General features: G+C 35.5%; 1 protein-coding gene and 1 pseudogene across 1 annotated transcript in view; one reads left to right on the plus strand and one right to left on the minus strand.

The window, feature by feature from the left end:
* CNBD1 (cyclic nucleotide binding domain containing 1) overlaps positions 1-23,594 on the plus strand; it is a 414,607-nt gene that overhangs the window by 246,016 nt on the left and 144,997 nt on the right.
* LOC116742678 lies at positions 2,676-3,490 on the minus strand (annotated as a pseudogene).

Here is a 23,594-nt window from a genome sequence, read left to right on the forward strand (position 1 = left end):
ATATTATATATCAAAATTACCATCACTGTATGGTGCTGTCAAAGATATCATGGGGAACTGTAATGAGAGCTTGATTTTTATCCAATGAAGTTTATGCTCAATAGCAAGTTATGTTAATTATCAAGATAAATTGGAGACTTGGGCGTCTGTCCAAAGACAGAGCTGTCTGCAGTCATACAGCAAAATAATAATACTCTGGTACTGTATTTAAATACTTTTTACTCTGAGTCTAGTGCTTAGTCTAATCAGTTCATAGTACTACGTGAAGATTGTCAGCATAATATCAATCCAAGGGTTTACATTAAACACACTTTCTGGAGTTAGAGTGAACAAGAACTAAAGCAGCAGCATTCCTTAGCAAACACTTTTCATTGTTATGCAAGTTACATTATGCAGAAAATAACATATCTCATTTTTCATGCAGATTAATAGACTGCCAGTTATCATTTGGCAGGATCAAACTATAAATCTTTTACACAGTTTGAGGAGGCTTATGGCATCCATTACTTATTTCAATTATTTAAAAAGCTTCTAGTAATCTTTTTTCCTTTGTAGTTAACGAGCTGCCAAACTCTAAGTTTTACAGTAGAAACTGAGTGTATCATTTTACTTGTATTTCAATAGATGTTTATTTGCATTAGATTATGAAAGGTTAGTGCTGAATTCCAAATAAGTATAGAATCAGGTTTTATCCGTACTTGCCAAAATCCTTTCCAGTGCATGATCTTTCAAACTATATCTTATAAGCACAAGTGGCCTTTGTTGATTTAAATGAAGCAGAAGAATATTTTTTAGTTTAGTCCCAAAGCTGTACATTAAAAAAAAAAAACCCTCATATAAGTTCTATAAATTTTCTTGGGAAATAAAAAAATGTACTGATTCAGAAATTATTCTTCTAGTCTCTACAGGAAGTGAAATTAAAGCAGTCTTAGTTGATGAAACTCAGCATGGTGCAGAGGGTGGCAGGGCTCTTGGCTGTGGCTCTTGTGTCCTAGTGGTTTTGTGAGGCAGGAGTAAGATGGTAGTTGAAGGACTTCTCACTTCTATGTCTGCCTTCTTCTTGGGTATGTGACAAATTTCTGTCATGCCTTTTGAGGTTGTGATGCTGGGTGACTATCTTTTTCATCTGCCATAGTGTGGAAGTTGTTCTCCTGGAAACAGTTTCTAATGACATCTGAAGAGTACCTCTGCAAGTAACCCAAGGCAGGTTGGTCCATTTCTTCAAAGCACCATGGCTGTGCCAAGGCCACTGGTTCTTAGTTCTGTATTTTTGCTTCCCAAATTACTTATGCACTTACTTCTGGCTATTGGAGCCTCCTATGATCAAGGCATTGCACTAGGATACCCTTATTCCAACAAATGGCATAATAGTAATTATAAATAAAAGTGAGTGCTTATATTTTTAATAGGTCAGAAAAAACCCCATATATACACCCAACACAAACAACAACAAGGGAACTCTTCTCCATGCTTTGGCTTCAAGAGAATAGTGTGCTAAGTAAAATAAGTCAGGCAGAGAAAGACAAATACTATCTGGTCTATCTTATAAGTGGAATAAAAAGATAAAACAAAATAAAAATCCAAGCTCATAGATAAAGACCACAGATTGGTGGTTGCTGGAGGCAAGAGGTGGGGGTGGTATAAATGAGTGAAGGGGATCAAAAGTCTAAAAAAAAAGAAAAATCAACATTGAGTCACAAGTACATTCACAATTAAAAATGCATGGGCTAATAAATACATTATAAAAAAGGTTAACCTAACTAGTAATAAAAAAGAGAAATTAAAAAAATGAGATACTAGGGTGTCTGGATCAAGATGGTGGAGTAGGAAGATCCTGAGCTCACGTCATCCCAAGGACACATGGAAACTACAACTACATATAGAACAACTATATGTCTCTGAGAACAACCTGAAGACTAGCAAGACAGATTTCCTACAATTAAGGACCTGCAGAGGTCCCCGGAAGATCAAGGAGTCTAGCCCCATGTTGAGCTCCCTACCAGGTGAGACTTGCACTGGAAGATGAGCTCCCATACTTCTGCATTTGAAAAATATGGGGCTAATATTTGGGAGAGCCTGAGGGTTGTGGGAAGCCAAGACTCTACATTTGAAGGGCTCATACACAAACTTACTTGCTCCAAGTCCCAGCACAGAGGCAACGGCTTGAAAAAACATCCAGGTCATATAAGAAGGAGATTCATTTGCTAATTTTAGGGAGTGTGCCAGAAGGGCAGGGATCTGGTGGAACTTTCTCCATGGAAAAAAAGGTTGGTAGGCTCCATTTTTTTGAAGCAGTCCTTCTGCCTAGCTGGCCTGGTGCTGGTGGGTACCATTTCTCTCACTCTTCATCAGCCTAACACCATGTACTCGGGCCTGGCATTCCCCTGAGGACTCCCCCATCCAAACAATCCACCCTGGCCAGCCCCTCCTAGGACTAGTGCCTCTTCAAAGTGGCTCTTGCTCCAGGGAGCCAGGCTTGCTCCACCTGGTGGGCAGCCTCTGCCAGCACTGGTCTCCCTCCAAAGTAGCTCCCACCCTGGCCAGCCACCCACACCAGCGTTCCTGTGACAGATGTCATCAGGTCTTGCAGCCAGTCATGCAGGGGCCAGCCCTGCATTATCAGTACAGCTGCAGCAGTTACAGCGAGGCCTCGTAGACAGCTGGCTGGGGGCTAGTCACTCCCACCAGCATAATAGCAGTAGTTGAGGCTGGACTTTGTAGCCAACCCCACCCACCAGCATGCCTGAAGGAATCAGCTCAAACACAACATTCTCAGATCCGAGAAAGCCACCACCAACATCAAGCAAATACATGTGGAAATAAACCTCAGCTACCATGTCAAAGACATAGCAGACATCAGAGACGGCCTGCATGAAAGTCTCAGGATCGGTACAGACATTTTCCATGTGGAAGCTGACACCAATGACGTCAATATTTAGCTCTTTTGCCCATTCCAAAAGAAGCCTGTTAGTTTTGACTCTGGTGCCAAATTTCACACTGAGGTGACAGACTGCTTTGGAATCATCAGTGGCAACACACAGAACCAACTTTGCCTTTGGATGTGCCCTGGCAAATTTCATCAACTCAACTTCACTATCAAAAGTCATCATCTGGATTCCATTATCGGCAACATACTTAATCTGAGACACTTGTTTACAAGAATTCACATGTCTCTGGAGGCACCCTGAGACTCTGCACCAATTGTATTTCGGTCGTGCAGGCACAGTCAAATCCTGTTCTGATGGAAGCTAAGGTCTTCACTGTGGTTCTGCTATCACTGCATTTGACTGCATAAAAGGGGATGACCAGAGGAAGAGCTTTTAACCATCTCAGTTATTTCTTTAGAATGTCTCCCAGGCCTACAACATAGAAGGCAGCTTTATCATCAGAACAAGAAATTTCATTAATTTGTTTTGGTCCAGAATGTCCTTGCAGTAAAGCCTTTATTCAGGAAATGGCAGTCAAACTGTTCATTACCAAAGTTGTTCATAGTTTCTTGATGTCTTTCTGAAACACAACAAAACAAAAAAATAAGACATGGATATTAAAGAAATTGTTGCCAGCCTTTTACCAAAAGCAGTTCTCCAGGAATTTCAAGTCCCACTGAAAATGCATGTGCCCTCAGTACAGCAGTGGAAGTGTTCTGATAAACACAGAATTTGCTGTTCACCTTAGAATGCATGGGTACTACAGGCTGGCCCCATGGAAATGTCACTTTCCAGTATGCAGGACAACAGGCTGCCCCACTGCTGTCCCCATTGCCCCATCAGCTACCCATCCAGCCACTGGCCGCTTTGCTCCCTCCCATAGAGGATTGCCGGCCCAAGGTGGTGCTGGAGTGCTGGCAGAGGGGTCATGGTGGTGGAGGCTGGGGGGATTGACCTTAAAGGGACTTCTTTAAATGGAAAAGAAAAGGCCATAACTGGAAACAAGAAACTTATGAAAGAAAAAAATCTCACGATAAAAGCAAACATACAGTAAAGGTAGTGGATCAAACATCTATAAAATTAGCATGAAGGTTAAAAGACAAACACAGTAAAATCATTTATCCCTAAAATAGTTGAGTCACACAAAATAAAAAGATGTAAAATATGACATCAAAAGCATTAAATGATGGAGGGGCAGTAGAAATGTGCTGCTTTGAGAATGCACTCAAATTTAAGTCACTATCAACTTAAAATAGATAGCTATATACACAGGTTGTTATGTATGACCTTCATGGTAACCACAAAACAAAACAAAAAATATAACAGATATACAAAAAATAAAGAAACGTAGACATAACACTAAAGAAAATCATCAAATCACAAGGGAAGATAAAAAGAGAAGCAGAAAGGAACAGAGAAGAGCTACAAAAACAATCAGAACACAAGTAACAAAATGTAAATAATTACATACCTATCAACATTTACTTTATTTTTTTAACTTTTTATTATTTTTGCAGTTGTCTCCTCCTTTTATTTATTCTTATTTTTTTTAACATCTTTATTGGGGTATAATTGCTTTACAATGGTCTTTACAATGGTTATTTTCTGCTTTATAACAAAGTAAATCAGCTATACATATACATATACTTTATACATTTACTTTAAATGTAAATGGACTAAATGCTCCAACCAAAAGACAGGGTGGGGCTTCCCTGGTGGCACAGTGGTTGAGAGCCTGCCTGCCAATGCAGGAGACACGGGTTCGTGCCCCGGTCCGGGAAGATCCCACATGCCGCGGAGCGGCTGGGCCCGTGAGCCATGGCCGCTGAGCCTGTGCGTCTAGAGTCTGTGCTCCACAATGCGAGAGGCCGCAACAGTGAGAGGCCCACGTACTGCCAAAAAAGAAAGAAAGAAAGAAAGAAAGAAACAAACAAAAAGATAGGGTGGATGAATGGATAAAAAAATAAGATAATTAACTTTTGTCATTTTGAAGTATTTCTATATTTCAAGTTATTTTAATGCAAATAGTATTATAAAAATTCATTTCCAAATGCTACTTATAAGAACAAACTCTTTTGTGTTTTAATTTTATACAAAATTTTTATATTTTTCTGAAATATGGTATTAAAATTTGTAAATATATTGTTTATCATAGGTATAAACAACAGAAGGAAGGGAAAAGTACAAAGAGCTTTCTATAATACATTTTTCTTCAGCTCTAGCTTGTAATACTAACTTTATCATAAAACAATGCCCTTAGCGCCATCTAACAAGTCATCAAATCCTGTCTGACTTTTCTTTGTAGTATTGTTTATTATTTATGCACATTCACCTAATTTCTTTGCTATCATGTATGATGAAATTATTATAAATGAATTTATGTCCACACTTTTATTTCCTAAATATAACTTTCTACAGGTAAAATTTCCAAGTAAAATGTTATGAACTTGTGAAACAAAATTAGTTTTTAGCCATTGGGAGATTACAAAAACAAATAAACCATGACCTTTCTCTGAACTCTACATTCATGTATTGAGCCATCTTTTTGGCTTCTTCTACTTACCATACCCAAAATAGAACTCTCAGTTTCCTTTGCCCACCTGCCTCATTCCCAATGACTCTAAAGCTGTTTCTTTTCCATTTCCTTCTCTCTCCATAAATCAGACGAGGATTCATTGGAGTGACAAATGTAGACATTATACTTAATACTTTGTATCCTTTTTACACCTGAATATCAGTAAGTCTTTTCAGGGTTAACTCCAAAATATATCTTGGTTTTGTCTGCTTCATTCCCTCCACACTGACATCAATCTCTGAGCAAGTCACCATAACTTCCCACTTGGGTACTGTGATAGCCTCCTTTGTAGGTTCTCGGTGTCCACTACCTCTGCCTTCCAGTCTGGTACTTACATAGCTGCTGGAATACTCTTTTCAAAACACAAACTGAAGTTCATTGGTTCTCCAGTTAAATCTGCTTACTGATTTACCATTGCTCTTCTAATAACATCTAAACTAAAAAAAAAAAAGACCAAAAAACTAAACTCCTTAACAAGTCCACATGTACCTTGGGAGATCTGGCCCTGCCCATTCTTCCCAACGTTCAGCCTTCTCATTGTTCTCTGGCTATCCAAATCTCTGGTCAGCTTCTCTTTTCTCCCTCAGGATTTCTGATCTTTGCACATGTGCTTTTTTCTATTTGGACAGTTATTTCCCAACTATTCTTGTCACAAAAATATATGGCTGGATCCTCCTCATACTTCTGTTTACCATTAAATATTCTTCTCTGAGAGAAGCTTCCCATGAACAACCAGTGTCAAGAGCTCTGCATCCTCACCACACACACAAAATGTTTTTCCTTTTTCAAGAGTATATAATTAGGCATTTAATGTTTATTTTTTAATACTAAGGGAATTACAGCTCATGCTCAGTCTGTCATTTTGAACAAAGACCTCAAATTCATTTTTGAAGCTCAAATGCAGTTGCTGCTCTGTGATCTTACAAAACATTTAAAATTTTTGGTCATAGAAATAATATATATTAATTGTGAAAAAATTCAACATTTACTTGGAAAACATTTACCTTAAATCTCACAACGTTGATGTTATCACAATTAACATTTTTGTGACCACCATTTCAAGTATCTCTTCAATACCATATTCAAACACATTTACACTTATATAAATGAAATCATAACATGCATGCTCTCTTTGTATGGACATTTATTTTAAAATGTCATTTAGAAATTTGGCTTATTTCCACCTTTGCTTCCTTTTTATCTCTTCAAATATAACTTTTTAAAATGTCACACATTGTTGTATAGATATGTGTATGATCAGAATGATTTATTATCATTAATTTTACAATATTAGCATAATACTGATATATTTTGGATTGTTGTTCTCAGTTACCTACTATATTATGGAAATGTTGCCAGGTTTATGGTTATAGAGTTAATTCTTTGTAATGTATCTATAGTATTTCTAACAATAATCTCTAAATTGAGAGACATATTCTCCAAACTATGCTGCAGTAATCATCCTTGTGACATTGTTTAAGTTGTGAAGTTAAGATTTAGATTTGGAAGTGTGGCATAAGAACTCATTAGCTTAATATTCTATGGTGTAATAGAACATGCACTTTTTGTTGTTGAGGTAGATTATTTCAATCTATAGTTACAGCTTTTCAGTCATCTTTTTTCAGTGATACTTATAAATGTATCTGGAAACAGGGCTGGGATTAAGATGAGGTGTCAGATTGAAGGGCGTGTACCAAAAATCTCAGTAAACAAGATAAAATATTCTTAATGCAGTATTTTGAAAAATAAAAATTAATGTAAAAATCTATGATAAAATATCAAAATTTTAATTAGACAGACTTGTTTTCTTGGTTTGTTTTATGATGCTGCATTTTTGTTCAATGACAAGTACTGTTGTTTTCCATCTTCCCACAGTTTCTGAACCACTGGGTGGTAGGGTCCCTGCTAGGTGGATTTATGAAGGTTGACAATGGTGTGTGAACAGATTGTGGAATGTAGGGCTTTACATGTACTAATGTTTTTGTTATAGAGCTTTTATTAATATTTTCCACTTGGCTCAAAATATGGGGGCATATTTTGGTAAGTATATATACAGGGGGCATATTTTTCTTTTTGCTTCATTTCCAATATAGCTGCACATGACAGTGCTAAATAAATATATTGTGATTTACTCATCCAGAAAATATGATTGTATATCTTTATTATGTTTCCTTAGTCTTCAGTTATTTGAATATCTAGTTCAATAGTAACCTTAATTAAATCCTGCTTACACTGAAGGCAGTCTGTCAAGGATTATGTCAGTTTGTTAACTCAGATTAAAACTTACTTTTTCATAATTCTTACTAGGAATATTTCCTGACTTTTCAGTTTTAATTTAATATTTTTAATACAAGATACAACAGATATTATTTGTTTATTCACCTTATCATTGATGCCTTCATAAATTATGAAAAATAAAGATAACCATAAACAGCAGTCATTTGGATAAAACTATTTTAAAAACATGTTATTTCTTTATTCTTATGCAGAGTGACAGGACAGGGAAAAATAATATCTAGAACAGGCTTAAGTTGTGTCTGACACTATCAGTATTTTCTTGAAATCGGGGGCTCATCACATTCTTTAAATAATGAAAATAATATCAATTTACAGCATTGTTGTTAACATTAAATGAGGCAATATAAGTAAAACTGCTTTGAAAATGTCAAAATGCTATTCAGACGTTAATTATTTTTATTATTATATGTAATCTTTCTTTTTTCTGTGGAGAGAGTAGGAAACAGTAAAGGGATATAAAGTGGAAGTATAATGTAAAAGGGAATATTTAAGAAGTAATTTTCATGATCCCAATTGTAATAGTACGGCTAGTTCTGCTAAGAATAGACTCTTGCTATGACAATAGTTTTATTCCTAAGAAACCTCAGAACATTGAAAATCATTTTACAAAATCATTGTTCCAATGGAGAGAAAGATTGAGATTTAGAGTATTTAATCCTCAAAATAATGGTGCTATTTTCCTATAGGAATGCCAATACTGGAGTTTTTTTTGTTTTTTTGCTTTTTATAGTACAATTGCATACTTCTAAATCCTACCACATTGCTGAACAAATCTTCATTGTTATCATTTTTATCACACATTTTTATAAAAACACAAAACACTTAAAGTTTTATTACTACCCATAAGTTCTGGCTTTCTATTTTATTCACATTGTAACTAGTAATTATGAAATAAATGCAATTCATATTCCTTAATTAATTGATCATGTTATAATAAATGAAGTTATAAAACCTTATATTGTAGTAGAATTACATGTATTATAAAATATAATCAGAGTTTTCTAGTATACTAGAAAGAAGACAGCTCTGAGGATAATTTGAATAAATAAAAGGTTTGGATTTAGAGGGCATGAGTTTGGGTAGTTGTAGAAGGTTTATAGAGAGATATGTAATATAATGTGGTAATGATAGATATTAAAGTAAAATTCACTTGCGTTAAGCAAATTGATAGTTATGAAACTTGAAAGCAATTTGGGGAATGCATCAGCAGGCAGAAGTAGCGTAAGAAAACAGTGAAAAAATTCATTTATTCCACAAATATATATTGAGCTTCTTTAGCACTGCTCATAGTACAGAACCTAGTACAAACCTTGCCTTTCTTTGCTTATCTTCTAATAGGAGATGATCACCAACAGCAAAAAAAAAAAAAGAAAATACGTGATGTGTTGGAATGTAATTAGTATTATGAACAAAAATTAGGGAGTTATGGGTCTTAGTAGGAGTTGGGGTGGATAATTCAATCATATCTAGAAGTATTCAGAGAAAGTTTTACTAAGAAGCTGACATTTGAGGAGAAACATGAAGTGAGGTAACATACAATATAGATACCTTGAAAGAGAACTTTTGAAGCAGAGGAAATAGGAAATGCAAAAACCCTAAGGTGGGAGTTTACTTGATATGTTTGAAGGGTACCAAAGAGACCAACGGTAATGAAGAAGTGGGGACTTTAGAAGGTGAGGTTAAAAAGATAGCTTGGCTCATTGTAAAAGACTTGGATTTTTACTTGGAGCCTAATGGAATCCAAGGACAAAACTTGACATATTTTCAAAGGACTCTTCTGTCTGCAGTCAGTATGGAGCAGGGGTGAAATAGGGGGAACATTTACAAAAATATTATATTAATCCAGAAAAAAGATAAGGATTGGATCATATTCATAACAGTGAAGTATAAGAAGTGGTCATATTCTCTAGACACTACACTCAAAATATACCCAGAAGGCACTAGTGTTTCACAGAACCTAAGACGGAGATTCAGTTCAATGGCAGTAAATAACTAGAACCAAGGTCTTGAACATTTCTAGAAAAGTAATTAAATCTCTGAATAATTAGATTCCATAAAGGAGAAGGATTAAGGGCTTCAATAGAATAATTGAGTTTAAATATTGAAGAAATAATTTTATCACATTTGGGGTTAGTTGAAACCATAAGATGTTAATAAGAATGTATAGAATTTGCTTTGGAAACTGCATTTTAAAACATCAGATATTAGTATGAAGACTATTAAAATATTATGATTATAGTTTTCAAGAGAAAGAATTATTTTGAAGAGATTTAAAATGGACTAAATTTAATTTTTGCTCTTTTAAAGAAGAGATTAAATATAGTTCTACTCTGAATATGAAGAAAAAGAAAACATGCTTAAATAGCTCCAAAGTAAGCAATTTAGAGTTGACATGAATGATTTATTTTTTGTGATTAATTAGTAAGACAGCTAAGCAGAAAAATCTATAAAATAGTTGAGAGAGAGAAGAGGTGAAAACCTACATCTCAGAGTCACTGCTTGAAAATGGAAATCAAGGCAAACATGAAACTGCCAGGAAATGAATGTAGAAATTTAAAAAACCCACAGATTATAATATTTTCTAAAAATATTAGAAAAGATAGGGTGAAGGAAAACAACTTATTTACTGTATTTTAAATACAAGTTGGTTGTTTTCAGAAATAATGATGAATTTATTCTACAGATACATTTTTAACATGTATTTTGGAAAACATATTGTACATTTTGGTTAACAACTATCAGTGAATTACCACTTTGCATCAGTTCTGAAAATATTTCTTAAAAATTACACCAAATATGTTACGTTATGTGATGTCTCAATTATGACTTCCTACCAATTACGTGCATCCTCCTGTTTTCATTCTAGTTTAGGAAATAATTTGCCAAATAATGACCTTCAACTAACCCTTCTGTTTGCAACTCCACTTCTATTTTTTTCCTTCATTTTATTTGTTAGAGACATCTCTAAGGTAGGGTCTCTTTGAGTTCTACAAAGCATGCAGATCATCTCTTCTGATGCAGCTTCCTCTCCTATGACTGATCTAGGCTTTGTATTTCTCCACTGTGCTTCATTTGTCTCTACACTTCCATACACTTTTCCCTCCCCCATAGAAAAGTGATGGACCCTCTTATCTGCTAACTGATGACATACTCCCTTATCTCCTTGATGTTTTGTTATTGTTTTTATATTCCTATTTTAAAGAGTCATTCTGGGGGGAGAATGATGAACACAGCTTTGTCCAGATTTTGCAGCATGCTGTTTAGTCTCCATGTGTTTGTGTTTTTCTCATTTTTCATCCTGTAATTGATTTCTAGTTTCATACTGTTATGGTCAGAAAAGATTCTTGATATAATTTCTATCCTCTCAAATTTGTTGAGATTTCTTTTGTGGCCTAGCATGTGATCTATCCTGGAGAATGTTCCATGTATACTTGAAAAGAATGTGTTTTATGCTGTTTTTTGATGTAATGTCCTGTAGGTGTTAATTACGTCCAATTGATGTAATGTGCCATTTAAGGCCTCTGTTTCCTTATTGATTTTCTGTCTGGATGACCTGTCCATTAATGTAACTGGGATGTTAAAGTCCCCTACTATTATTGTATTATTGTCAATTTCTCCCTTTATGTCTGTTAATATTTACTTTACATAATTAGGTGTTCCTATATTAGGTACATATATGTTTATTAATCTTATATCCTCTTCTTGTATTGGTCCCTTTATCATTATATAGTGCCCTTCTTTGTTTTTTTATTATTGACTTTGTTTTAAAGTCTACTTTGTCTGATATGAGTATTGCTACCCCAGCTTTCTTTTCATTTCCATTTGCATGAATTATCTTTTTTCATTCTCTCACTTTCAGTCTGTGTCTTTAGCTCTGAAGTGAGTCTCTTGGAGGCAGCATATAGGGAGATTTTAAAAAATTCAATCAGCCACCTTACGCCTTTTGATTGGAGCGGTTAGTCCATTGACTGTTTAAAGTGATTACTGATAGGTGATAGGTTTGAATTACTACCATTTTATTTGTTTTCCAGTTGCTTTTGTATTTCTTCCACATTCTTTTCTTCTTTTAGTCACTTCCCTGTCATTTGATGATATTTTTTTTTTTTTTTTTTTTTTTTTTTGCGGTACGCGGGCCTCCCACAGCTGTGGCCTCTCCCGTTGCGGAGCACAGGCTCCGGACACGCAGGCTCAGCGGCCATGGCTCACAGGCCCAGCCGCTCCGCGGCATGTGGGATCCTCCCATACCGGGCACGAACCCGTGTCCCCTGCATCGGCAGGCGGACTCTCAACCACTGCGCCACCAGGGAAGCCCTGATATTTTTTTAGTGTTATATTTGTGCTTCTTTCTCTTCAGTTTATGTGTATCTATTGCAGGTTTTGATTTGTGATTCCCATGGAGCTCATATATGTTTCTCTAGAATTATATCTACTTGTTTCAAGCTGATAGTCACTTTAGTTCAAATGTATCCTAAAAGCTCTACATTTCTTATGCACCTCTCCCATTTTGTTAACAATGTCATATTTTACATTTTCATGTCTATCAACTGTTTATTGTAGTTATAGTAGATTTTTGTCTTTTAACCTTTATACTAGTTTATTTAAGTGGTTGACCCATAGCTCTAACTATATTTGCCTTTATCAGTGGATTTTTCCCTTCCTATAATTTCTTTCTCATTGTAGCCTTTTCTTTCTTTCTTTCTTTCTTTCTTTCTTTCTTTCTTTCTTTCTTTCTTTCTTTCTTTCTTTCTTCTTTCTTTCTTTTTTTAAATTTATTTGGCTGCATCGGGTCTTAGTTACAGCACACAGGATCTTCTTTGCTGCATGAGGGATCTTTCATTGTGGCATGTGGGCTCTTTGATGTGGCACACAGGTTTCTTTAGTTGCAGTACCTGGGCTCCTCTCTGGTAGTGGTGCACAGGCTCAGTAGTTGTGGCACGCTGGCTTAGTTGCCCCATGGCTTGTGGGATCTTAGTTCCCTGACCAGGGTTCCAACCCATGTCCCCTACATTGGAAGGTGGGTTCTTAACATTCCAATGTTAAGAACACTTCTTGTAAGATTATTCAGTATTGATGACCTCTGACCTCTTTTTGTTTTTGCTTGTCCTAATAAGTTCTGTATCTCTCCTTAAATTCTGAATGATAACCTTGCTGGATCCTAGGTTGTAGTTTTTTTCCTTTCAGCACTTTAAATAAATTATGCCACACTCTTCTGGCTTGCAAAATTTCTCCAGAAAAGTCAGCTAATAACCTTATGTGGGTTCCCTTGTATGTGACTTTGTTTTTTCTCTTACTGCCATTAAATTCTCTCTTTATCTTTTGTCATTTTAATTATGATATGTCTTGGTGTGGGTCTCTTTGGGTTTATCTTGTTGGAACTTTCTATATTTCCTGTACCTGGATATCTATTTCCTTCTTTAGGTTTGGGAAGTTTTCAGCCATAATTTCATCAAATACATTTTTTTTTTTTTTTTTCATGAGTGAGCTGTTTTAATTGAATTGGTATTTGTACAAGGTGACACCCTCTTTTACACCACCCATCTCCTCCCTGTGTGACTCAGCCACTGAGGGAGAAGCCTCTGATCTGTTCATTAACACAGGCAGGTGGAGGTGGAAACTGCACTCAGTAAACTCCAGGTACCCATTAGTTTCAGCTGGATCCACCTAGGGAATCACTGCAGGCTGTTTAGACAAAAAGTCCCGGTTTATCTGCTCAAGAAAGGTAAGTTGAATTATATTTGCAAATGTAAATATCTCTGCTTTATCACATAACTTTCCCTGTTTTCTTTGCAAGTGATTAAAATTAGAACTTACTCTCTGTCTTTTTTCCAGTGAAATTTTAACAGCTTTCAATGGGCTATTCTACTTGTCAACAGTTCTGCTGCTCCTTGTTGTGATTTTAGATGGCATTGCTTTTAAATTCTCCACAATTTTACACATTTCCGGGCAGCAGAGAAATGAAAGCCTATCTGAGTTTCCACATAGGAGCTGTCATCTGGTGAATCTGGTCACACATAAGGATAGCAAATTCTTTATTTTTTTATTTATTTATTTTTTTTTAAACATCTTTATTGGGGTATAATTGCTTTACAATGGTGTGTTAGTTTCTGCTTTATAACAAAGTGAATCAGCTATACATATACATATGTTCCCATATGTCTTCCCTCTTGCGTCTCCCTCCCTCCCACTCTCCCCATCCCACCCTTCCAGGCTGTCACAAAGCACCGAGCTAATATCCCTGTGCCTTGCGGCTGCTTCCCCCCAGCTATCTACCTTACTACGTTTGTTAGTGTGTATATGTCCATGACTCTCTCTCGCCCTATCAAAACTCACCCCTCCCCCTCCCCATACCCTCAAGTCCGTTCTCCAGTAGGTCTGCGTCTTTATTCCTATCTTACCCCTAGGTTCTTCATGACATTTTTTTCCCTTAAATTCCATATATATGTGTTAGCATACGGTATTTGTCTTTTTCTTTCTGACTTACTTCACTCTGTATGACAGACTCTAGGTCTATCCATCTCATTACAAATAGCTCAATTTCATTTCTTTTTAAGGCTGAGTAATATTCCATTGTGTATATGTGCCACATCTTCTTTATCCACTCATCCGATGATGGGCGCTTAGGTTGTTTCCATGTCCTGGCTATTGTAAATAGAGCTGCAATGAACATTTTGGTACATGACTCTTTTTGAATTTTGGTTTTCTCAGGGTATATGCCAAGTAGTGGGATTGCTGGGTCATATGGTAATTCTATCTGTAGTTTTTTAAGGAACCTCCATACTGTTCTCCACAGTGGCTGAACCAATTCACATTCCCACCAGCAGTGCAAGAGTGTCCCCTTTTCTCCACACCCTCTCCAGCATTTATTGTTTCTAGATTTTTCATCAAATACATTTTTGACACTTTTCTCTCTCTTCTCCTTCTGGAATCCCCTATAATGTGAATATTAGTACACTTAATGTTATAACAGAAGCCCCTCAAACTATTCTCATTTTTAACAATTTGTTTTTCTTTTTGCTGTTTCTGATTGGGTAATTACCCTTATTCTATCTTCCAGATCACTTACATGTTCTATGTCACCTAATCTGCTATTAATTCCATCTAGCATACTTTTCATTTTAGTTATTGTATTCTTAAGCTCTGACTAGTTCAGTTTTACATTTTTCAATTCTCTGTTAAAATTCTCACTGTGTTTATCTGTTCTTTTCCAAAGTTCAATTAGGTTTCTTATTACTATTGCTTTGAACTCTTTGTCAGGTAAATTACTTATCTCTGTAAATTGCTTCTTCAGGTTTTTTTTTTTTTCAAGCATCTTTTTCTTGTTCTTTCAGTTGAAAGATATTCCTCTGTCTTCTAATTTTCTTTAACTTTCTATCTATGACGTTAGGTGAATCAGTTAACTATCTTGGTCTTAAAGGTGTGTTCTGTGTAGGAGAATCCCTATACAGTCTGTTTGTGCCCAGTGGCTTTAGTGGGAGAGGTGGATCTGAAGTGAGCATGGGCAGCATCTTCTCCTGGGGTGTTCTGGCAGTCACTGACTTGGTAAGAGGTAGGGATGGAGCTGAAGGTGTTAGAGCCAGAGCCAAGCTCCAGCAGGGCCTTGTGGTATGCTCAATGGTCATCACCACCCTATTGGTGGTAGGGTCACTGTGCAAGGGACAGGAGCAAGAACCCTGAGGGAGTTCTGTTCCTCTAGAGTGTGATGGCAGTCTCTGCCTTGTTTGGGGTCATGGTCAGGGCTTGAGGACTTGGGGTTGCAATTCTGTATTGTTTTCACTGGACCCCCCTCCTTGGTGTGCATGTATTTATTAGAGGTTGGACTGGGGCCAGAGGGGTTGGTGCAATGCTACTTAGCTGGTTTTGCTCCCTTCTAAGTGTGTGCAGGGATGTGTGCTCCTGGGGTGGTAGTTTCCCCCACCCTGGTCAGAGGCAGGTCTAAGCTAGCTCAGTTCCCTCCAAGCATGCACACTCTTATTGGCAAAGGCAGCATCTGCCTTGGTGGGTAGCAGCACCAGAGTAAGAGAGGCTGGAGCAGGAGCCTGGTGCAGGCTGGGGGGCTGGATGGTGTGGTCTGGGCAATCTGGTTAAAGCCCCAGGTAGTTTTCAAAATGCTGCTTCTTTGCTGATACTGGGAGTAAGCAAGTTTGTGCCTGAACTCTTCAAGAGTGGAGTCTGTTTCTTACAGCCCACTGGTTTTTAAACCAGCTAAGAGGGGCTCATCTTCCCAGTGTTAGACCATAGGGCTGGGGTACCTAATATGTAGCTTGAAACCCTCACTCCCCAAGGAGAATCCCCAAGCCTGTGATATCCCTCTCTTCTTACCTTCATTTGTATCTTCATTCCAGGGATCACTGTTTTTCTTTGTCTGATGCTCAATGTCTATAAAACCATTACTTTATATATTTTACCTTTTAGTTGTTTCAGATAGGAGAGTAAATCTAGTCCTTGTTAGTACATCAGATGCATACAAACATTTATTTACTTATTTTTTTCCTGTAATGATTTGGATTTATTTATAATTTATTACCTACTTGATGTGTTCACTTGGTATATCTTACTTTCTAAATCTAAAACTGAACCCTTGTTCATTCTACCAAACTTTCATCTTCTAAAGTATTCTCCATCTCAATACATTCTTCCAACTTATAATTTTATGTCAGGAAACTGGTAGTCTTACAATATTTTTTTCTCTTTCTTTACCCAATCTAATCAAGAGCCAAAAATACTTCCTGATCCACTTCATTTCATGCTATAGTCCAAGCCATCACCCTATATTCATTTCCACTTCAATCCTCTCCAAAATTAAAAAACAAAAATCTCCCACAAAAAGCGAGGGATTTTTCTAAAAACATTGTATAACACTGCTGGAAAAAAAAAACAAATAAAATCTGTCCATTAAATCTAATTTTAGTCAAAGGATGACAATACAATGTTCTCATTTGAAATTTACTATCAATTTGATTACTATTTAAAATTTAGTCTTGAATCCCTATCCTATTTTAATTTATTTAAATAAATTCTTATTTTAAATTTATTATTGAAATTTATAGTGTTAAGTCATATTACAGAAATGTTTTGTGTGGCTTCTACTAAAGGCATGTTATGATAGAAACAAGCAAGCAAAGTTTAGGAAAGAAGACATAATAACAACCTTAGCTAACTTATTTGCCATGTCTAAGTATTAAATTTAGCTCAAGCATTTTTTTTTTTTTTTTGCCGTACGCAGGCCTCTCACTGTTGTGGCCTCTCCTGTTGCAGAGCACAGGCTCCGGATGTGCAGGCTCAGTGGCCATGGCTCACGGACCCAGCCGCTCCGTGGCATGTGGGATCTTCCCGGACCGGGGCACGAACCCGTGTCTCCTGCATAAGCAGGTGGACTCTCAACCACTGCGCCACCAGGGAAGCCCTAGATCAAGCATTTTTATGCATCCTAGAAAGAAATAGAAATGCATTAATTATCATCAGTTTAAAAAATCAATTCCAGTGTCAAATTTTTTCTGCCAAAAAGCAAATATTGAAGTACATAATTGACAACATCATGCATTTGAGTTTCTTTTACTCAATGCCTAACCTAAGAGATTTCTCCATATTGTCATTTTTATTACCAGTCTTCAAAAAACATTTTTATTTTTTAAAATTAAAACATTTATATAGCAGCTATCTACAGATATTTGTATATATTTTGTAAATAAATATAGAGATTTCAATTACATATGTAGACATAAATTTCAATATCAATATCTATCTATATACATCTACTTCAGATATATAGATATATAAATATATATCTATAGATAGATAAATACAGCTAAATAAATATTATATATCTATATATCTATATGTCTATTGTTTGTGTATCTACCTGCCCATCCATCCATTTGATACATATAACTATTTGTGGCTTTGCTAAGCATATACTTTCCCTCTGATTATGGAAATGTTAGAACTAACCTAATAAAATTTAAGTTTGTAGATTTCCTTGTTCCTAACATTAGATGAGGTTAAGAGAATATTCTAAAATATTTTCTAAAGTGGGGAATGATAGAGTATTTCTTATATTTTATTTTTTTCTGGCTAGCATTTTGATAGTTACTGAAATGTAGTTACAAATTCAAGACACTAAACATAACAGATTATTTTGGACTGGAAAAATTTTAAGCTGGCATTATTAGTCAGTCATCCTGACAAAAGGAGTCTCTCCAGTTATGATATTGATACTACTGGTGATATCAGTGTTATTCCCGTGGAAGAGTGTTCTTGACATGGAATTGTACTGCTTTTTCCTTGACTTATTAAGCTCACTAAATATATTCCCAACTAATTTTAAAAACTTGACCTGCTAGATGGAATTGTTCATTGTACAATCTGCTGTAATAGCCTTCTAACTGATCTCCGTGCATTAGTTTTACAATACTCTAACCTACCCTCCTCTGTATAGCCAGAGTGAACTTCCAAAAATGTAAATCCCTGTAGTTATTACTCTTAGTGAAAGCCCTTGGATGACTTTACCTTTTCTTATGACACAGTCTAAAATTCTTAACAGAGTTTACAATGCCCCCTAGGATTTTGCCTTTCCTGTCACTTGGGCCTCATTTATTGTCCAATTTCTTCATTGACCTCTCTGATATGATTCCTCTGGGCCTTCAGTGTTTCTTGAATACTTGACTCTGGACCTTTGGACATGCAATTCCTTATACTTTCAACACTGATATCCTCCCTTTCCCCATTGCCCAACTTATTCTTCAGGTGTCAGTTTATATTGTTATCATTTCTGGGTAATATTTTTGACCCAACTAGACTAGATATGTCTCTCTATTACTTTCCATAGAACACGGTGCTCTACCTTTTATAGCAGTTTTATAGCAGTTTCACAGATATAAGTTTCCTTTAATATATGATTTCCCCACTGGATTTTATGTTGTGTAAGGCAAGGAACATATTTATCTTTTTCTTTGTTGTATGCCAACATTTAGAATAATACATGAAAATTAATCATTGCACAAAATTATTTGCTAAATAAAGAAATGAATGAATGATCAGAGAATAGGGACTCTTTTTTAAGCTGACCTCAAAAACCCAAATGTGGGTAGAAGCGATTTCTTGCCTTCTGATTCTTACTTGTAGTAATTACATTCTTCTGAGCACCAAGAAGAGAAATAAGATGATTAGGTTAAGAATAATTAAGATTCCTGACAAAATTGCTTGTCTGTCTCTCTTACAGAGAAATCCATCACATCAGTTTTGTGTCTTAGAAACAGCTCTTTCAAATGTGTAAGGACAAAAGATGTAGAGAACTTAAAATAGAATTTCTAAACATCTGTCTATTTTGGTAATCTGTGGTTATCTTATTTACTGCTTCTGTGTTTAGGAAGTGAGAATGCAGGTGACTTTTGAAATATTTTGAGGCCTTACTTATGCCTTTTTTGTGTTGCTACTGTTAACCACCCAGGTCTCAGGAACTGAGTGTGTGAAAAAAAGTGCTCTTTGATGAGGTACCTTTCCTGAGGATTCTCAAATTTGGTGTTGGATTCATAAATATGTAGATAAATTAAGTTCTTTGAAAATTATTTTATGATCGCTCCTCCTAAAAATTTCAATCAACAGACTGGATTATTATTTTCTTCAATCGTGTCCCTGTGAAATGAAAGGAGATCTGCTCTTTTATTTTGGAAGTACATGTCTTTTAATTTCTCTCCCATGGAAAAGCCCAGCTCATCCACTTAAAACAACAAGGAGAGACATTTTTTAAAATTTCTAATTTTAACATTTCTAATCATAATACATATATATATATATATATATATATATATTTTAACTTGAAAAGAAGAGTTACAGTTGCTGTCACTAATCTTTTAATTTTCAATTGTGTATAAGAATAGCAAAGAGAATCCAAATCATACTGTAACTCTGATGTCTGCTCTTCATGAACGACCAAACCTAATTTCTGGAAAAACTGATAATGATCAACATTTGTCATTTGAATTTGGATAATCAAATAAAATATATTGTTATTCTGTTCATTGATTCTTGACTGATTAGGCAAGTCAAAGTCAGACAGAAGGTGATGTACATATTAATGATACAAGAAAAATTCAGGTACACACTAGATTCCAGGAAAATAATTTTATAGTGGACTACTTGAAAGTGTAAGGGGAAAATGGATAAAAATAAATGACATTTGGGAAAAAATCACATTTTTAACTGTTTTAAATAATGTAGTTACTGTCATAAATGCTGCTTTTAAAACTATTAAGGAGGTCCAAGTGTATGTGTGTGGGCATCCTTTAATTAAAGTAACATTTTCAGCTGGATTTTTCTATCCCAATAAACTGTGGTTCACAGAACATTTGATCAAATGTTATATTCTTGATAAAACCTAGGAATTTTAGCTGTGAAGTTTCTGAAAATGTTTTTGTATTCCCACACATGATACCATCAAATTACATCAAGTTTTTGGGTTCCTTGAGGAACTCCCATGGCTTGGTGCACAGGGTGTGTGCTCTAGGGACAGATATAAACAAATGGAACACACTCCCTGGTATTCTACTCCCAGCTGATAATCCACACTATAATTTCCACCATTTTTCCCCCCAAATTGTAAATCTGAGCAAATTCGTCCATGGCCTTTGATTCAGGCTCATACCTTTACTTTGCTCTGTGTTCCTCACTTTCATGCCTTTATAAAATTTCTACCTCTTTTCACTCCAGATTCAAAGCCTTCAGTTTTTAATCCAGTCTGATTATAAAGCTATTTTCTTTTTACTCTTTCTTTTGCTTAATGACTAGACCTTAACTCAGACCATAACCTAAAGGTAATGAAGCTTAAGCTTTAGGCCTGTCATTTGATTTGCATAGGTTCCTTCCACGGATCTGAGAGAGGCCTTAGAAATGTATTCACGTGCTCATAAATTTTTGTAACGTTTGCAAAAGGAAGACATTTTAACTTTAACCAATTTTTTTCTCTTAGCCTGTCAACTTCCTTTTCCTACACATTCATGATACCTGGCATTGGAGTGGCTTCTGACTTTTGTGGATTCAGTTTAGGGAAAATTGAGTTAAAGATACTTTTCATTTGGTCTACTGGGATTTAATTTTTGGTTCTAAGTCATTGCTGTACATGCAAGTTATTATTGCTCTCTGTCCTAGTGTATGAATGGCTGTCAGGATTAACCCTATCACTCACTGAGTGAATCCAACGGCATCTCGACATGGGTCAGAACTGTCATCACCATATAGAACCATCCTATGGCAACCTGGTACCAGAAACATGTTGGCAGTCGAATAGCACATACTTCGAAATGTATGATGAGAGAATTGAATCCATGGAAAAGCTTTCCAAATCTTAAAGCCCACACATGAAAGAAATGTGGACTTAGATTTTCCTAAATTTGACAGGAATTCTAATGTTTAAAAAGGAAGCATTTCTAAATTATTAAGAATAATTAAAAACATTTTACCAACCAAGCTTCAGAGAATATTCTTTTCAATAAAAATGATATAAAATTGGTGTCATACAAAGAGGTAAAAATATATAAGAAATGTAGTAAAAATTTTAGAAAAGTAAATATAATGGATATACAACTAATTAATAAAAATACTATATTATTTTTCTGGATTTTGCGGTGTTTTGAAATTGTGTAGCTTTTAAAAATTTGTAATGATTATCTATTGTCCTTGTTTCCCTTTCTAAATAAATATTCATGTTTGTTCCAAATTTTTAATTTATAAATTTATGTTCTTTATTTTATTTGTCAGACTCAGCAAAACCTGGAGTAGAATCTGCCCTAACTCAATTAGCCCAATAACTCAAAAAAATGAAAACGACTATAATGAAGATTTGGCTAACTGTGGTGGCTAAGTGGTTAGGAACCCTGAGGTTCCAGAGTGAGACTACCTGGCTCTACAATTTATTATCTGTGTGACCTTGAATAATTTACTTAACATATCTAAGCCTCAGATTTCTTACTTTAAAAGGAGGAGGTTGGATTTTGAAAATGAAATTCCTTGTAAGTGTATGATAATATAAAGAATTAAAAATATACTGGGCAATCAACTAAATAAAATAATAGAACATCCATGTTGAAAGGAACATTGATTTTCTTATAATTCTATATCAGCTCTGTGGATTTCTTACTGCTCCTTCAGATGTGTAGGGGGAGACATGGATCTGGTATGGAAACTGACCTATCCTCCCACTCCTTAAACTAGTGTAGGTCTGCTTTTATTTATACACAGTCTATGTAAAATTTAGTTAAACAAAGCGCTCTGTGACTGTGTGTGCGTGTTTGAACGCCACTGCTCTTGTCCAATCCTTGTAAAAGAATCACTTGATAACATTAGTGAAAATATTCAAAATTAAAAACAAGTGGTAATCTGTTCTCTATCTGATATGAATATCATATGTGGGAAAGATAAGATGTTTTTTGAAAGTAAAAAAAATAAAACCGACCACAGCAAATTCTGCTGTCCAGAACAGAGCTTACGTATTCAGTGAAAATAGGAGAACAACAAGAAGCAATTGGAAGAAACATAAACTTCCCCCCAATTCTCAGGGATATTAGAGGATTATCAAGTTTCCCACAGTACATGAGACTGAGCCCCCTGTTGCTTTCTGTTTGGTTGGTTATTTTTAACTATTATTAAAAGAAAATTTGAACTCAAACAGCAGGAGGACTTTGATAGGGAGCTAATATTTGAATTTTGTATATACATACCTAAGGGTATGTTTTATTTTCTTTAATATTTTAATTGTGCTTTTTAATTAGAAATAAGTGACCTCTTTATACCTTCTACACAAAATACCAGACACAATAATATTAATTCCTCTTTAACTTGACAGCTCTTAAAATATATGAATCAATTCTATCTCCAAATATATTTAATTCCAGTTAAGTATTGATTGTTTTATGACAGGACCTAAAGATACTTTCTTTAATGTCTATAGGTCACTGAGAAGTAGAAATTAATCAGCATCTCTGAAGTTTACTTTCAATTTTAGAGACCATCATGGACCTTTTGGTAACTCCTCCTGAGTGAAATCTTTCTTGCATTCAGAATTCCTCCTCTTTCTGTGTGTGTGTGTGTGTGTGTGTGTGTGTGTGTGTGTGTTTGTGTGTTAGCATGATTTCTTCTTCACTTAGCAATTTTCAGTATTTCATTTTTTTACTAATCACCATTAGCTATGTGTCCTTGAAGAAATAAAACTCTTTGTTTCTCAGTTAAATACTGCTTCTTTCTTTCTTTATATATTGATTGATTGGTTGATATTTTAACATCTTTATTGGAGTATTATTGATTTACAATGGTGTGGTAGTTTCTGCTTTATAACAAAGTGAATCAAATATACATATACATATGTCCCTATATCTCCTCCCTCTTGTGTCTCCCTTCCACCCTCCCTATCAACCCCTCTAGGTGGTCACAAAGCACTGAGATAATCTCCCTGTGCTATACGGCTGCTTCAGACTACCTATCTGTTTTACATTTAGTAGTATATATAAGTCCATGCCACTATCTCACTTCATCATCCCAGCTTACCCTTCCCGCTCCCCATGTCCTCAATTCCATTCTCTATACCTGTGTCTTTATTCCTATCCTACACCTAGGTTCTTCAGAATATTCTTTTTTTTTTTTTTTTTTTAGATTCCATACATATGTGTTAGCACATGGTATTTATTTTTCTTTCTGACTTACTTCACTCTGCATGACAGACTCTAGGTCCATCCACCTCACTACAAATAACTCAATTTCATTTCTTTTTAAGGCTGAGTAATATTCCATTATATATATGAGCCATA

The sequence above is a fragment of the Phocoena sinus genome, chromosome 17 (assembly GCF_008692025.1).
Source record: "Phocoena sinus isolate mPhoSin1 chromosome 17, mPhoSin1.pri, whole genome shotgun sequence".
Lineage (NCBI taxonomy): Eukaryota > Metazoa > Chordata > Mammalia > Artiodactyla > Phocoenidae > Phocoena > Phocoena sinus.